The 16,427-nt window shown below is 42.7% G+C and overlaps 1 protein-coding gene across 2 annotated transcripts in view; it reads right to left on the reverse strand.

The window, feature by feature from the left end:
- Positions 1–16,427, reverse strand: part of mpp7a (membrane palmitoylated protein 7a) — a 261,584-nt gene that overhangs the window by 194,191 nt on the left and 50,966 nt on the right. For both annotated transcript variants that reach the window (XM_042308490.1, XM_024393190.2), the window contains exon 2: positions 13,903–13,995. The gene's annotated coding sequence lies outside the window, so the exon portion shown is untranslated. The remainder of the gene's footprint in view (positions 1–13,902; positions 13,996–16,427) is intronic.

Consider the following 16,427-nt stretch of genomic DNA (forward strand, 5'->3'; position numbering starts at 1 on the left):
CTTCCCCAAGTTCCTCCCCCAAATCCTTTTCCCATCGAGTCTTTAAAGGCACCAAAGAAGGGTTCTGTAAGTCATGAATGATTGCATTTACATCTGAAATTGCACCCCTAGGAAGCTTGTTCAGCTCCAAGATGCTCTCTATAGCTGTATTCGCAGGCCTATTGGGAAATCCAGGTGTGTTAGCTCTGACAAAGTTTCTAGTCTGGAGATAGCGGAAAAAGTGGGATTGGGGGAGATTCAACTTTTCCTGCAGCTGAGAAAAAGAGGCAAATGTACAGTGCCTTGCGAAAGTATTTGGCCCCCTTGAACTTTGCGACCTTTTGCCACATTTCAGGCTTCAAACATAAAGATATAAAACTGTATTTTTTTGTGAAGAATCAACAACAAGTGGGACACAATCATGAAGTGGAACGACATTTATTGGATATTTCAAACTTTTTTAACAAATCAAAAACTGAAAAATTGGGCGTGCAAAATTATTCAGCCCCTTTAAGTTAATACTTTGTAGCGCCACCATTTGCTGCGATTACAGCTGTAAGTCGCTTGAGGTATGTCTCTATCAGTTTTGCACATCGAGAGACTGAAATTTTTTCCCATTCCTCCTTGCAAAACAGCTCGAGCTCAGTGAGGTTGGATGGAGAGCATTTGTGAACAGCAGTTTTCAGTTCTTTCCACTGATTCTCGATTGGATTCAGGTCTGGACTTTGACTTGGTCATTCTAACACCTGGATATGTTTATTTTTGAACCATTCCATTGTAGATTTTGCTTTATGTTTTGGATCATTGTCTTGTTGGAAGACAAATCTCCGTCCCAGTCTCAGGTCTTTTGCAGACTCCATCAGGTTTTCTTCCAGAATGGTCCTGTATTTGGCTCCATCCATCTTCCCATCAATTTTAACCATCTTCCCTGTCCCTGCTGAAGAAAAGCCGGCCCAAACCATGATGCTGCCACCACCATGTTTGACAGTGGGGATGGTGTGTTCAGGGTGATGAGCTGTGTTGCTTTTACGCCAAACATAACGTTTTGCATTGTTGCCAAAAAGTTCAATTTTGGTTTCATCTGACCAGAGCACCTTCTTCCACATGTTTGGTGTGTCTCCCAGGTGGCATGTGGCAAACTTTAAACAACACTTTTTATGGATATCTTTATGAAATGGCTTTCTTCTTGCCACTCTTCCATAAAGGCCAGATTTGTGCAATATATGACTGATTGTTGTCCTATGGACAGAGTCTCCCACCTCAGCTGTAGATCTCTGCAGTTCATCCAGAGTGATCATGGGCCTCTTGGCTGCATCTCTGATCAGTCTTCTCCTTGTATGAGCTGAAACTTTAGAGGGACGGCCAGGTCTTGGTAGATTTGCAGTGGTCTGATACTCCTTCCATTTCAATATTATCGCTTGCACAGTGCTCCTTGGGATGTTTAAAGCTTGGGAAATCTTTTTGTATCCAAATCCGGCTTTAAACTTCTTCACAATAGTATCTCGGACCTGCCTGGTGTGTTCCTTGTTCTTCATGATGCTCTCTGCCCTTTTAACGGACCTCTGAGACTATCACAGTGCAGGTGCATTTATACGGAGACTTGATTACACACAGATTGTATTGTATTGTGGATTGTATTTATCATCATTAGTCATTTAGGTCAACATTGGATCATTCAGAGATCCTCACTGAACTTCTGGAGAGAGTTTGCTGCACTGAAAGTAAAGGGGCTGAATAATTTTGCACGCCCAATTTTTCAGTTTTTGATTTGTTAAAAAAGTTTGAAATATCCAATAAATGTCGTTCCACTTCATGATTGTGTCCCACTTGTTGTTGATTCTTCACAAAAAAATACAGTTTTATATCTTTATGTTTGAAGCCTGAAATGTGGCAAAAGGTCGCAAAGTTCAAGGGGGCCGAATACTTTCGCAAGGCACTGTATCATCAAAGAATAATTGGGATAGCGAGGAGAGGCCTAGTGAGTGCCAAATGCCAAAAGCCCCATCATTCAAAGATGGAGGAAATAAAATGTTCTGATTGATTGGGCCTGATAAAGAAAAGCCTCGGAGGCTAAAGGCTAAACGGAACTGATTCCAAATTTTAAGAGACTGCTTTACAATTGGGTTGACACACCTTTTGCCTAGGGACACTGGGAGAGACGAGCACAGCACAGAGGAAAGTGCTGCAGGTTTACACGATTCAGACTCCATCTGGACCCAGAGTGGTCTAGGGCCAGTAGGATCAGTCTGCAGCCAGTACAGAACGGCTCTGAAATTCGCAGCCCAGTAGTATGTCTGAAAATTTGGTAGAGCTAAACCCCCCAATGACCTAGGCTTCTGTAAATGTTTTCTACCAATCCGTGGTACCTTGCCATCCCAAATAAAATGCATGAATGTTTGATCCAGTCAAATAAAAAAAGATTTTGGAATAAAAATGGGTAAACATTGAAATAAATATAAAAATTTGGGCAACACATTCATTTTAATGACATTAATCCTTCCGATAAGAGAAAGGGGTAGCGAATTCCAAAAAGTAAAAGATTGTTTCAATCTGTCTGCTAGAGCAACAAAGTTTTCCTGAAACAAATTTGAATATTTCCTTGTCGCTTTTACTCCCAAGTAAGTGAATTGATCCCGGACAATCCTAAACTGAGAACTTGTAAAAGAGCACTTTAATAAAGCAGCCTTGTTTACCGGAAAAAGCTCACTCTTGCCTAGATTCAGCTTGTACCCTGAGATTGATCCAAACTTTTTAAGAACAGATAGGGCACGTGGCAATGAGGTATCGGGGTTGGAGATAAACAAAAGGAGGTCGTCAGCATATAGCGAGACTTTCTGCTCCCAGCCCGCCCTGATTATGCCTTGAATGGCATCATTAGAGCGTAGTGCAATGGCGAGAGGTTCGATTGCCAAAGCAAACAACAAGGGCGAGAGTGGGCAACCCTGTCTGGATCCGCGGTGCAAGGGAAAATAGTCAGAGGACAGGTTATTAGTCTGTACCGAAGCCATGGGGGAAAAATAAAGAATCTTTATCCACGCAATGAATTTGGGGCCAAAGCCAAATCTATAAAGGGCAGCTGTTAGGTAATCCCAATCAACGCGGTCAAACGCTTTTTCGGCATCAAGTGAGACCACCACCTCCGGGTCCTCCGACGCTGGGGAGTACAGTATATTCATAAGGCGCCTAATATTGAAAAATAAATGCCTATTTCTCACAAAGCCAGTCTGGTCAGAGTGTATTACTTGGTGCAGCAAGCCTTCCATACGGATGGCTAAAAGCTTAGGTAGGATTTTGTAATCACAGTTTAAAAGTGAGATTGGGAGATAGGATCCACATTCCAGGGGGTCTTTGTTTTTCTTTAGTAGTAATGAAATTGAAGCCTGATAAAGACTAGGCGGTAGCTTTGAAGGTCCTTATTTGTGGGATTAAACGTGAGGCCTCAGATTTACGGATCTGATGCGCAAGGAGTTTACTGGCCTTGTCGCCTTGTTCATAGACTTTGTATCGAGCTCGCAAGAGTAACTGTTCAGCTTGCCTGGTAGAAAGCTCATCAAATTCAGATTGGAGTAGTTGGCGCTCTTTATGCAGATCAGAGGAAGGATCCGTAGCATACTTCTCATCCAATGTGGCTATGGACTCACTCAGGTCCCGAAGTCGCTGGGAGCGAACTCTGTTTTGGTTGGCTGTATAAGAAATAATTTGGCCACGTAGGTATGCTTTGAGAGACTCCCATATGGTAGAGCAGGACATACCTGGTGTTGAATTAGTTTCTAGGAATAAGGTGATTTCAGAAGAAATTAAATTGACAAACTCCTTATCTGAGAGTAAAATGGGGTTGAGACGCCATTGATAACACATAGGAGGTCACTGGGGAAACTCTAGTTCAAGCACTAATGGTGAATGGTCAGAGATAACAATACTCTCGTAAATACACTGCCGAAGGTTAGGCAGAAGTTTTTTGTCCAAAAAGAAGTAATCAATCCGGGAGTATGTTTGATGAACATGAGAATAAAAGGAATACTGTCTATCTGTAGGATGTAGGAAACGCCAGGCCTCAAACATAGCATATTTCTGAAGAAAGGATTGAATAAGTAGGGCACATTTAGATGGGCCTGTATTTGTTTGTGAGGACATGTCAAGAACTGGGGACATTTTACAGTTGAAATCCCCCCCTAAAATCAACAAATGAGAATCTAAATTGGGAATAGCAGACAGAAAGGATGAAATGAAACTTGTGTCATCCCAATTGGGAGCATAAACACTAGCCAAAACAAGAGGGGTAGAAAACAGTTCACTGGTTACTATGACGTATCGTCCCTTAGGATCAGCAATAACCTCAGAAGCTACAAAGGGAGTAGCTTTATCAACCAGAATAGCAGCACCTCTTGATTTACATGGAAAGTTTGAGTGGAACACTTGACCAACCCAGTCCTTACGCATCCTAAAATGCTAACCAGTCCTCAAGTGAGTCTCTTGTAGAAATGCAATATTTGTGTCAACACCCTCTTACGCTTCACCGGGTTGTTAACCCCTTTGGTGTTCCAAGAAATGTACTTGATCGCATTATTTCGGCCCCTCTGGGCATTCCCGTTATTCAACCCTGTCACTAGAGCATAGAACGGAAAAGCAATGAGCGCCCAAAACCCCCAGAATAACTTGTCTCAGAGTAATAATGTACGGTGGTAAATGTTTGGAAAAAAGTACAGAAAAAAAAAACAGAAAAAAAACTAAAAAGACAGAATGACAACATTAGAACTGAACAATTCAACCTGCCCCCCACCCCCCCCCCATCCCCCATCCCAGACAATACCTCCCCAAACGAGGTACAAGCCTAAATAGAACATGTTCTCTTCGCACAGTATGTCTGTGAGAGTGCGGTCTTAAACCTAAACCCACAGTCCTGCTCTTTAAAGTCGCGTTTTGTTAGTGGATCAAGCAGCAAAAAGAAAGATTTTTCAAATAAAAAAAAGGCGAATCCCTTGTGCAAACGGAATGACAAAAGCACCACCTGTAGATGTATATAATTGTATTCCCAGTCTTATAACAGGCATTGAGAGAGAAAATAAATCAAATGTATGAAGGCTCTCAGCCAAAAATCTAATTTGAAGTAAGGAAATCGTAGTAAGACAATCAAAAATAATAGTAATTATAATAGTAGTCTAGTTGACGCTGAGACACCTTACAACCAACACCAAAAAACTACGTGTGCGCAATGTTGAACGTTTGCTGGGCATAAATGACGCTCAAAACTTTTAAAATTAAAGTGAGGCCCCAAAAACCGTGTAGCCTCAGGAGACATTTACTGTTTACTGGGTCAATGCAAACGGATGCAGTAAACAAATAACCAAAAATATTTTGAGTCACTGAGACAATGTGTAAACAAACTAAATAGGTGAGCGAGATAAGGCACGCACACTAGATGATCAAAACATTAGATCACATCAAATAAGCCTGAATAGTTTCGCCAACTATACAAGACTAGCCTGTTATATCTAAACATAATTTTACCACAGGTGGGTTACTTACTATCCACAGTTCGCAAGCAACAGTTGCTGAATTGTGAGCATATTCAAGACTTCTTGATGTGACGTTGAATGTGAGCCATAGCCTCATCCGGAGATTCAAATGTGTAGTCTTTACCCTCATGAGATATCCATAAACGGGCCGGGAATCGCAATCCATACTTCACACTTGGATGGTCCCGAAGTACTCGTTTGGCCTGTCCGAAAGCTGCGCGCTGCCTGGAAACAGTGGGAGAGTAGTCCTGGTAGATGGAGAAGCTCTGTCCTTGAAAGCTCAGAGTGGTATTGCGGGCTCGTCGGAGGATCTCCATCTTCTCATGAAAAAAGTGCACTCAAAGAATTATGTCACGGGGCCTCTCCCCATCCCGGGGCTTTGGGCGCAGCGACCGGTGGGCTCGATCAATCAGGGGCTTTTTATCTAAGGCAAGAACATCCTTCAGCAGCCCTGAAACAAAATCCATGGCGCGATGCATTTCCGCGGACTCTGGGACCGATACAAGTCTCAGATTATTGCGGCGAGAGAATCCCTCTAGACTCACACAGCTCTCCTTCACCTTTTTCAAATCCGCAAAAAGGCGTTTAACTTCAGCCTCTTGGGATGTAGTTAAATCGGAGACATTAGTTGCGGAGGTCTCCAGTGCTGCAATCGTTGTAGTGTGTGACGCAGTTGTTGTTTTGAGTAATGTGATTGCTGGCACAGTCTCGTTCCGCAGGATGGTTAAATCTGCTTTTAAAGTATCAGAAACCTCCTGTTTCACCTTCCAACATGACAATGACCCTAAGCACACAGCCAAGACAATGAAGGAGTGGCTTCGAGACATGTCTCTGAATGTCTTTGAGTGGCCCAGCCAGAGCCCGGACTTGAACCCGATCTAACAACTCTGGAGACCTGACAATAGCTGTGCACACCTGAAAACAGGTGTGCCAATCTTGTAGCGTCAAACCTAAGAAGACTCAAGGGTTTAATGGCTGCAAAAGGTGCTTCAACAAAGTACTGAGTAAAGGGTCTGAATACTTATGTAAATGTGATATTTCTGTTTTTTGTTTTTATCTCTTTGCATTGTTGGTAAGGGCCTGTAAAGTAAGCATTTCACTGTTTAGTCTCTACCTGTTGATTACGAAGCATGCGACAAATAACATTTGATTTGATTTAAAGGGTAGAAATATGCAATATACTCCTTCGCAAATTTGGGTATTATTCTATACACTAGCTATCATTTTAATGAGTTCCGCCACTTTGGAACATCTATAATTAAAAAGTCTAGTAAATCAATTTAATATACACCATCACAATAAATGTATTATTTATTTTAATCAGGTCTAATGATATGAATAATATCTATTTTTAAAGAACAGATGAGTTGGCCTACTGTATGTTATCTGGCTATGCTCCATGCCAGTCCATAGCATCAATGCCTTCCTCTTGCAGGAACTGCTGACACACTCCAGCCACATGAGGTCTAGCATTGTCTTGCATTAGGAGGAACCCAGGGCCAACCGCACCCGCATATGGTCTCACAAGGGGTTAGAGGATCTCATCTCGGTACCTAATGGCAGTCAGGCTACCTCTGGCGAGCACATGGAGGGCTGTGCGGCCCCCCAAAGAAATGCCACCCCACACCATGACTGACCCACCGCCAAACCGGTCATGCTGGAGGATGTTGCAGGCAGCAGAACGTTCTCCACGGCGTCTCCAGACTCTGTCACGTCTGTCACATGTGCTCAGTGTGAGCCTGCTTTCATCTGTGAAGAGCACAGGGCGCCAGTGGCAAATTTGCCAATCTTGGTGTTCTCTGGCAAATGCCAAACGTCCTGCACGGTGTTGGACTGTAAGCACAACCCCCACCTGTGGACGTCGGGCCCTCATACCACCCTCATGGAGTCTGTTTCTGACCGTTTGAGCAGACACATGCACATTCGTGGCCTGCTGGAGGTCATTATGCAGGGCTCTGGCAGTCCTGCCGCTGGGTTGTTGCCCTCCTACGGCCTCCTCCACGTCTCCTGATGTACTTGCCTGTCTCCTGGTAGCGCCTCCATACTCTGGACACTACGCTGACAGACACAGCAAACCTTCTTGCCACAGCTCGCATTGATGTTCCATCCTGGATGAGCTGCACTACCTGAGCCACTTGTGTGGGTTGTAGACTCCGTCTCATGCTACCACTAGAGTGAAAGCACCGCCAGCATTCAAAAGTGACCAAAACATCAGCCAGGCATAGGAACTGAGAAGTGGTCTGTGGTCACCACCTGCAGAACCACTCCTTTATTGGGGGTGTCTTGCTAATTGCCTATAATTTCCACCTGTTGTCTATTCCATTTGCACAACAGCATGTGAAATTTACTGTCAATCAGTGTTGCTTCCTAAGTGGACAGTTTGATTTCACAGAAGTGTGATTGACTTGGAGTTACATTGTGTTGTTTAAGTGTTCCCTTTATTTTTTTGAGCAGTGTAGTTAGATTTAGAATGGTCCATTATCAAATGGGCAGAAACAGGGGCAGGGGAAAAAAATACATGTCATCCATACGCACTTGAATTGTAAATGAAGGCGCTTCCTGCTTGTCCGGAATTAAATGTTTTATAGGGGAGCTGTGTTTAATATGAGCAGCTAAGAAATAAATATAAGAACACTTATTTCACTCCACACATCAACCACTTGAGGTGCATGTTCTTGATGTGCGACAGGTGATATTCCGCCCCAACTCTGTATGCCATGGACTTTCCAGCCCTGTTCCAGCAGCTACACAGTGCTTCATTTGGGGAACCAAGTTAAATCTGTTCTGGAACATCGATAGGAACATGTTTACGCAATGAAACATATTTCACGAAGCTGTTGACAGCCCCTCTGTGTGTTCGAGAAAGGAATAAAGGAGAGAGAGAGAGAAGGAAATGCATGGTGGTGAGATATTTTGTAGCTAAAAGGTCAATTGTAAACCAATTAATTATGAAAATATTTTTTGAAATACTAGGCTATTCAAAACCATATACAACTTCACTATAATTGTAAGCTAACTGTAAGACACCCTAAACAATCAATGAACCAACAGCATCGCCTAGGGCTATACAGCATCGCCTAGGTTCTATCGTGGATAGAAATGTTTGAGTGTAGCATAAGGTTACCAGTCCATCCAGTATGCATAATAATACAGTCCACACTCAAAGGGGATTACTCAAAATGTGTTTCATTTTGGAGTAAAGGCTAGACCATTGATGTACCAAAGAAAATGATTTATAATTTCTTTAGTTCTTTTTGTATTTAATTTTATGGTTCAAATTATACCCCTTTTTCTCCGAAACGTCTTGAGTGAGTGAGTGAGTGAGTGAGTGAGTGAGTGAGTGAGTGAGTGAGTGAGTGAGAGAGTGAGAGAGAGTGAGAGAGAGTGAGAGTGAGAGTGAGACAGAGACAGAGAGGTGAAGGTCGAGAGCCGTGGGTCCTCCGAAACACGCCCCTGCCAAGCCGCACTGCTTCTTGACATAATGCCCACTTAACCAGGAAGCCAGCCGCAATGTGTCGGAGGAAACACTGTACACCTGGCGACCATGTCAGCATGCACTGCGCCCGGCCCGCCACAGGAGTCGCTAGTGCACGATGGGACAAGGGCATCCCTGCCGGTCAAACCCTCCCCTAACCCAGACGATGCTGGGCCAATTGTATGCCGCCACATGGGTCTCCCAGGCGCGGCCGGCTGCAACAGAGCATGTACCACTCGGGAGGGACCAAAGAGATCATAAATCAGTTTGGTTGTATGTTTTTCTTTTTTGAACTTTTATTTAACTAGGAAAAGCCCATTGAGACCCAGAGTATCTTTTTCAAGGGAGACCTGGCCAAGAAGGCAGCAACAATCAATACATTACAGAATTAAAACATACAACAATACAATACAACAACATGATCCAGCCGGAAAAAAAACAATGACACTCCTCCGTAATAGTCTCCCATCAATACTTTAAATTCATTCAGTGTCACTAACATATCTAGATGAAGATTATTCCATGCGTCTGGTGCACAAGAAGAGAAGGCAGTATTGCCTAATACTGTGAATGTCCGGGGGATTTTAAGTAGCAACCACCTAGCAGACCGGGTATGGTAACTGCACATTTAGAAGTTTCCATGTTGTTTATGTCGCCCATTCATTGTCAGTTAGAGACACAGTAGTGCCTTGGGACCCAAAAGCATAATCAGTGCTCTAACTCCCCCTTGTGCTGGTCTGGAGCAATGAAGTAGTGACGCAGGGTACCGTATTAAACCACAAATTACCTGAGTCTCGCAGCATAACCACAACTTTTAGTTGAACAAGCATTGTAGCTGCATTGACTTTTTGCTTAAATTAATTTTTGACACATCACATATGTTAATTATCGATCCTGTTACCTAGTCACTTTATCCCTACCTATATGTATACAGTGCCTTCGGAAAGTATTCAGACCAATTGACTATTTCGACATTTTGTTGCGTTACAGCTTATTCTAAAATGGAGTTTACTCAAAGGGGCTTTGTAGATGAACACATACAAATGTATCTTTCTGCGCATATAAAGTGAGGTCCAACCTACCATTTGGTACAATGTGCAATGTGTCAAGGCATCTGTAATAAAGCGCAAGGATGCATGATAAACAGAGTCCAGCCTCTGTAAGAGGAGGACTCACCATAATCAATTACAGAGAGAAAACTGGCCTGAACAAGCTTCTTTCTAGCCATAAGCAGGAAGCATGATAGTGTTTGATGTGGTTTTCGATTGCATTTACATCAGAGTGGCTAGGGACAATAGAGGTTTGAGTACCAGGCCATTATGGTCATTAGGGTACAACCAACGCATGTCTTGAATGCATAAGAGGAGATACCGTGGCTCAATGATACGTGGAATTTTACTGCGGTCATGACTCATGATTGCCGGGGAGGCGGTAATACGGTCACCGCAACAGCCCTAGTCTGAATCGGACCAAATTTGAACCAATCATAATCATTTTAGTTTCTCAAGTTTGGACATCAAAGTACTGCACAGTAGAGCTCAGTAGACTACAGTAGATTGCATAGGGTACAGTAATGTACAGCACAACACAGTAGAGTTAAGTACAGTATAGTCAAGTAGAGTATAGTTCAATACAGTACATTATAGTGTACACAACTCTAGTGCACTCTACTGGGTACTGTACTGAACTCTACTCTACATGACTGTACTGTACTATACTCTTTTTTTCTTTACTGTAAAATACTCTACTGTACTGTGCTGTCCAAACTTGTGAAAGATAGACATCTATGAATGGTTAAGTTTTGGTCTGGTCAGGACTGGAACAAATCTGACCCAGTCATGGACGTCTATGTTTGGGCCAAATGAAGGCAGGTCCAGATGTCTATGGACGTTGAAATCAAAGCTGGTCCAAACCGGCCAGGGCGGACTGACCAAATTTCAACTACTTTTCAACGTCCATGGAAGTCCGGTGTCGGTCAGTGCTCAGTGGGTGAGGATGCTGGTTACAGTAAATGGAAAGAGAGGGGGCTCATGGGTAATGTAGGTGTCAGTAAGAGCTGGGAGAGGTGACATGAATTGGATTGAGAGATGGAGGGGTTGTCCAGACTTTTCACACTCTTGTGTTGATCACCAGACGGCAGAAAGAGAAAGAAAACAGTTATCAGCCGGTGGACGAGAGGACAGTAGCAGGTGACCCAACTGTGGTTTGTGACAACTATGATTTCCCATTGTCACCAATTCAATTGCAGAAATTCCATGACCAATTCTGTTAGCGATTTGGTAAGTGAATTTCAAGTTTTAAACACTTAATAATACTTAAACAAAATTGATATCAGTAAAAACCCTATAACTAATTTATAGGTCTACCTTTACAGGTTACTTCTGTGAACTTTCATTATCCTCCATCATGAGGGAGAGAAAATATCTTCAACATATCTGGGTTTTTGGTAACGGAATTTACAGTTTTTTCTGAATGCTTAAACACTAACAGTGATTATTGAAGCACTATCTCTGAAACCATTAACACTAGCCAATGCATTTACCAAGTGTGCCAAACTGAATGCACATTCTTTGCTGAATGCACATTCAGTTTGTAATTTTATAACACACTTTTTGCAAAACTGTAAACACAACTCACTGCTTTACACTCAGTTTACATGTGATGTGGATGAAGTCTGATGGCCAGACCCACAAAGGTGAGATGTTTCTGTTCTTTTTTTTCTAGCACAAATGTTTTTGTTTTCTTCTACTGCGCTTTTGTTGTTTGAGTGTTAGATTTTTTTCTCTCAAAATGTTCTAACATTTTTCACTTATTTGTTATGTTCAGAATACACATACATATTTTACACATTTGGATATCTGTGTGTATGTGTGTTTACTACATGTATGACAAAACTTTATTGCAAACTGCTATGCCCTGCACACAGATAAAGCAAAAGCCACAAGTGTTTTTCATTTATACTATCTTTGTGTAGTTGGTGCTTCGTGTGCTTATTCAAATGATGGTTTGTGTGTACTGTATTGACGCAAAAACACAAGAGTTTTGCAATAATTGTTTGCTTTTGCAAGAGATGGATACTGTTTTAGTGGCTTGGTGTAAGGTTTTGTGGTTAGTGTTGTTAGGTTCTAATTCTCAGAGTAAAAAAATCAACGGACACTATGAAAGCTTAACCAAGTTTAATTCTTCACAGCAGCATTCAGACAAAGACATTTTCACACAAGCACTGATATTTAACCATATCTCCTAGGCTGAGTCACCTCCTACACATCTGAACAGCCAATGTATTTCTGTTGCTAGAAAGAACCTTAGTGATATCTGTTCTTCCTCACTTCATCTGACCTCTACCCCAAAGTGCTCACTCCACCTCTAGTTGACAGAGGTATTTTTCTAAGACCCCTTTTCCATCTGTTTGACATGAAATCAAGATGGAAGATGGTTGAGAAATGTATACATGCCTTATTTTCAAAGAAATATAGATATAGCTTTCATTTGACATGCTCCTATAAACTTCACATGTTAGTGTTCTTGGTCCCATTTACACGGAGATGACCAAATCTCTTTCAAATACCTCAGAAGGTTTGAGTATGGATTGGATATGACTGGATGCCTTAACCTTAAACAGAGGAACTAAGCAGGCTGCTATATCTGCACCACAGGAACCTTCGCCTGAATGGCTGAACCTCTGACTTAACAGGCATCGGATGGAGTTCCAAAAGATTTCAGCGTGTGGTCGATTGAGAGGTCAAGGTGAAGGTGCGGTGTTTGAACAGCTCAGGATCAGTACAGAGCCAGACCAGGGCCATATGCTTCTCATGTGAGGCTAGTCTTTCCACATAAAGTGTGTGTGTGCGCGTGTGTGTATTTATGTGTGCGTGCGTGTGTGCTTTTTTCTTTGACATTTTAGCAGATGCACTTATTCAGAGCGACTTACAGGAGCAATCAGGGTTAAGTGCCTTGCTCAAGGGCCCATCAACAGTTTTCACCTAGGCTGCTCTGAGATTTGAACCAGCAACGCTCTTAACGACTAGGCTACACGTGTGTGTGTGTGTGTGTGTGTGTGTGTGTGTGTGTGTGTGTGTGTGTGTGTGTGTGTGTGTGTGTGTGTACAGTATATGAACCCATCTTTCCAGTGTCTGCCCCAGGAACGTTGAGGTCATTTTATGTGCACAGCAGGGTCTTCCCTCCACGCAACACATTAATACACGGACCAAGCCCTTTTAATGCATTAAAGACTCTATTAAAAGTTTCCCTGCCTTGTTTCAATAAAAAGTGATGGAAACAAAATTAATTTGACATGTTACATTTTCTGTAAGCCCTTCAGGCAGTCTGTCTTTTACACATTACAGTTGATAGAGATAGAGATAGACAGATAGCGGGAGAGAGAAAGCAGGAGAGAGAGAGACCGAGACAGAGATCTTCCAGTCTGAAGGCAGGTGTTCTGTTCCGGGTCAGGCTAGGATATGAGCTGAGGTTCTAGAGTGAAGATCAAAGTTCAACTATCGCAGAAGACAACAGCTGGGCCATCTGGTGAGTCAGTCTCTGGCTCGGTCCCAAATGGCAACCTATTCCCTATATAGTACACTACTTTTGAGCAAAGCCTATAGGGCTCTGGTCAAAAGTTGTGAACTAAAGGGAATACTAGGGTGCCACTTGAGATGCAGCCGAATAAGGCTTCTAGAATTACTAGCAATCAGTAGGCGCATATCATACAGACATAATACCATTTCAGCAAACACTTAGTCAGCCAGTTAGGCCTACTATGTACAAAAGAAAGCAAGTCACAGGAAAGGAGATACACACTAAGCCACGATTAACAGACAATACAAAGGGCTTACCTGAGCTCTCTTCCATACACACACATACACAGGAAGCACATACAAACAGGCACACACTAAGTCAAAGACACACCCAGAGAGGGTAGCAGCAACTCACCTAATCAGACCTGTTACTCTGGTTCCTTCAGTTAGTGTTCCAGAAAGCTCATAAAGCTCCACCCCTTCACTTCCCTCTACCGCCTTATAGAGCCTGTCAGAGAGAGATATACAGACATAATATGACATTTGAAATGTCTTTATTCTTTTGGAACTTCTGTGAATGTAATGTTTACTGTTCATTTTTATTGTTTATTATCTACTTCACTTGCTTTGGCAATGTTAAAATATGTTTCCCATGACAATAAAGCCCTTAAATTGAATTGTGAGAGAGAGAGAGAGAATTCAATTATTTTACACATTGCATACAGATGAGATAGACGGGAGTTACTATAAACATTTCTGAGGAAGTGCAATTCATATATGGGAACAAAAGTCATCCCGAAAATATCCTCAACTGCATTTACCACTGATCACCACTAGATGGGAGTGACTGCACACAGAAACAATACAGCGTGGTCAAGAGTAGACCATGAAATACATTCTCTGCAACTCATTCCTGTGCTGCCTTCTGCATGATGAGAGAGACTACGCAGCTGATGATGGATAGAGCAAGCTATGACTCTCCGAATCACTCCGCTTCCTATTAAGGGAATACTTTAGGATTTGGCAACGAGGCGTTTTATCTACTTCCCAAAGTCAGATGAGCTCGTGGATACCATTTTCATGTCTGTGTCTGTGTATGACAGAAGCTAGAAGTTAGTGTTGCACGGTATATCGGTACCGTAATATCACGGTACCAAAATGCCACGATACCAACATTTTTGAATACCTTAGTACCCTTTCATATGATACTACTGACTTACATGCCTGTTATAAAATGTTTATAAAGTCAGTTTAGTTTATAAATTCAGTTGAATTGAAGCAACAGCCACTAGAGGTCCAATGATATCCACTTCACTTTCATGCTCATATTACTTGTGGCAGGTGTAATCATACATTATATCAACACTGCTAGTTCCGCGCTGATCCAATGTAACAAATGTATAAATCTAACAGAAGACTCATCAGGGTCTGGTTATAATCAAGAGCAAAGACCAGTCGGAGTAGACGTTGCAAGTTCACTGTCATGCAGCCCCTGGGTGTCAGATAGGGAAAATGGAGCACCACTCAGCTACAGATATGCCTGCAGCTTCACAGCAAAGGAAAATGGCATGTCTCTGGCCTAAACGTTTAAAAACTAATATGACCCATATTCCCGGAGATGCCTTTTTTTCCACTCGCATTTGATATAATTACACAAACCAGGTCGCAGGCCATTTTAAACTAATGCCCGGGTCGCTAATTATTGGTTTGATAACAAACAACGTTGTTCAGTCATGGTGCCTAGCTAGCTAACAGCCTGGTAACTTGACAGTAAGTTTAGGCACATTTTATTGGCACAGGAAGAACGGGAAAGGGTGTGCTACTCATGAGAAGTGCTTCAAAAAAGGTAGGATTTATATAGGCCTAATTGAAGCCAAAACTACACCAAACCTTTATTTATTGTGCTCCTTAAATTCTGTTTGGCGCCTGACGTTTTAAAAGTTGGGAGCAGTGCGTGCGTGTTTGTGGTAGAGAGCGTGTGTGTTGATGCCATTCCAGTTGTGCCGTTCCATTATTATGAGCCGTCCTCCCTTCAGCAGCCTCCACTGATGCATGTTCCTTCCTCCCATTCCTCCAGTGAAATCACAGGTAGGCCTTTGCAAATACTAACAAATGAACAGTGGAGAACATTTCAAAAACGTGATGGCGTCCAGGGGAAGGGGCGAACACGATGCTAGGCCTCCGATTTATTTCCCCCGTGTTATTGAGATACTACTCGGTATCAAGATACTTGGCCTGGTATCGTATCGTTTGTAAAATGTTGGTATCGTGACAAGCCTATTAGAAGTAGTTTTGCGAGCCAATGCTAATTAGCGTAGTGCAATGACTACAAGTCTTTAGGTATCTGCTAGCATGCTATGGAGATTAGAAAAGGATGCTAGAGAGAGAGGCTAGAGCTCCTCTTCTGGCTGGCATGGTTGTATTTAGCCACCCTGGATATGTGACCTGTCTGTCTGCTTGGGGCTAGCAGTGTAGAAAGAACCCTTTCTCCTTAATGAGCTTTTGTAATAAACTGAAGTGTTTTTTAGCCCCCACTTCGTCCATCCGGGCACTGGTTTCCCAAGATAAGTCTGCCATGCCATGCCGCCATGCATTAATGAAATTGAATTGCGTCTGTGCCATGGAGAGGTGATCTCTGAAACAGAAGTGTGTGTATGTGTAAGTGTGTGTGTGTGTGTGTGTGTGTGTGTGTGTGTGTGTGTGTGTGTGTGTGTGTGTGAGAGAGACAGTGGAATGCGGCATGATAAAGAATGTGGCCTCAACTCCCCCAGCCATAGTACTATGGGTTAGAACTCCACAAAGACCTGCACTCTCTGCATGGGAAGGGACTGAACGAGTGGACTGAGGGAGGAGAACGGAAGGAGAGAGACAGCAGAGATAGAGGTGTTCGATATGAGAGTGGCCTAAAAGTTCCAGAATGGCCATTCGTTCGACGGCATT

This window comes from Oncorhynchus tshawytscha, linkage group LG29, assembly GCF_018296145.1.
Source record: "Oncorhynchus tshawytscha isolate Ot180627B linkage group LG29, Otsh_v2.0, whole genome shotgun sequence".
Taxonomy (NCBI): Eukaryota; Metazoa; Chordata; class Actinopteri; order Salmoniformes; family Salmonidae; genus Oncorhynchus; species Oncorhynchus tshawytscha.